The sequence below is a fragment of the Pollicipes pollicipes genome, unplaced genomic scaffold (genome assembly GCF_011947565.3).
Source record: "Pollicipes pollicipes isolate AB1234 unplaced genomic scaffold, Ppol_2.1 Scaffold_4219;HRSCAF=4965_pilon_pilon_pilon, whole genome shotgun sequence".
Lineage (NCBI taxonomy): Eukaryota > Metazoa > Arthropoda > Thecostraca > Pollicipedomorpha > Pollicipedidae > Pollicipes > Pollicipes pollicipes.
The window spans coordinates 21740436-21742566 of record NW_023596448.1 but is presented as its reverse complement, the minus strand read 5'-3'; positions in this window follow the sequence as shown (position 1 = coordinate 21742566).

Genomic DNA, 2131 nt, shown 5'->3' with positions numbered 1-2131 from the left:
CGGCGTGCCTGCACCAGCAGCTGGCGCACCTCCTCCAGGTCCTGGCTCAGCTGCAGTCAGAGCAATCAGGGGTGTAGCCCAACAGAGGGTCCTGTTTTCTGCTTGTCAGGTCATCACATGGTCAAGTCATCACATGGTCAGGTCATCAGATGGTCAGGGCATCACATGGCCACATCAACCCATGATCAGGTCATCATATGGTCAGGACATCACATGGTCAGGACACCAGGTGGTCAGGTCATCACATGGTCAGGTCATCAGATGGTCAGGTCATCAGATGGCCAGGACACCAGGTGGTCAGGTCATGGTCAGGTCACTGGGTGGCCATGTCAACAGGCCATCAGGATGACCTGCTACAATGTGGTCAGGTCATCAACTGACAAACTGAACACATCTACATGATCTGAGCAATCATAGCATAATCTAAACAATCCACCAATAGTGCACACTGGTGAGATGTCGACCATCCTGGTTCACATTTCCGTCAGTTGCCTGCGGGCTCCATTGAAAGAAGCCGTCACAGTTCGACCAGGCAGCTCAATCAGTTGGAGTTCTAGCCTCCCATCCCAACCGAGCTGAGCTGGGGATTCAAGTCACTACACGTCAACTTGGTACACAAGTCGCTACACACGCTCCATGTTTGTTCTGGACTAGGGTGGCCTGCGGTCAGCAGCAGCGACCGTGCTCAACGTCAGGAAGGCGTCAGAGTCGACGTCAGAGAATGGGGTGGACCATGCTGAGCACTGCAGTATGTTAAACCTTGTTGACAAAATCATCCTCTTTAACAGCATTAGGATAGTTGAGTACAGGTTCACAGAGCAAGCTGTGTTGAGAAACTGCTGCACACTTGAACAGTCTACAATGATTCTGAATTGTGAACTTCAGGCATAGCACAACTATGCTATGCATTTTATATATTTTTTGATGTGCAGCAACTCAAAAGAAGGTTTATACTTTGTTTTAGTTTAGATTTAGAATTCAAAGTTTAGATTCTGATTGCAAACTTTAGACATAGCACAACGATGCTATGCATTTTATATATTTTTGATGTGCAGCACTTCAAGAACAAGACCATCACCCAACAACTCACTGTACATGTATCAGTTTGGCACAAAGTCTATGTTGATGCTGAAGACTTACATAATTCTAGTATTGTTTTCCCAAATGTATCAAGCATACAAAATATCATGCCAAATGTAATTGTACACCATTTTTGTGCCAACAATTCCACACCCAAAAATGTGTGAGCAGATTTGACTGCAAGCTACATGGGTTGATCAAGCTGCATCAGTTATATCCATTCCATGCAAAATAATCCTCATGTACTCACCTCCATTTGGTACACTTTTAAAGAGAAGGAGCTCTTGCCCAATAAACACCTGTAATGAAAAGGTTGCATTAAGGCATTGCAACTGACATGAAGATAAAATGCAACCTGCAGCTTAACATATATATCATGTAATGAATAATGTAACAGACAAAAATGCAACTTACAACCTAACATGAATAATCAAATCAACATTAGAAAGTACCTCACAACACCTGCCTCACATGAATAACAACTAGCATATATATATATATATAATATATATATATATATATATATATATATATACACAGCTACAAGGGCAAGGCACGGGGTCTCCTGACAAGTGGCAGAAATGTTAGTGCACACAGGAATGCCAGAAGACCAGCTTTCCCATGTCACCTATACATATAGTACATAACTGCTTTTAGGGATGAGGCAAGGGCACAAGAATCAGGCATGGACATACACAGATTTGAGCAGACATGGGTGAGATGAGCTATACATTGCAGAGGTGTAGTTTGCAATTCAGTTGATGGGGGGGGGGGGGGGGGGGGCTCCAGGGCTCCTACCATCAATTTGGGCTCCAGCACCCAATTTTGAGGAAGAAAGCTGTTTGCTAGAGCAGTTCTAGGCAGGATGCAGGTCACATTATTTTTCAATGCTCAGTCTTTCCCCCTGCCCATTTTGCAAAACTACACCCTTGGTAAAGTGACAAAAAGGAAGCAAAAGCTTTATGCAATGGTATATAACACTGTATTGACATTTACACAGGCAGCATCTGGTTATGGGAAACCAAACAATCAGCAAAGACACTGGATTACA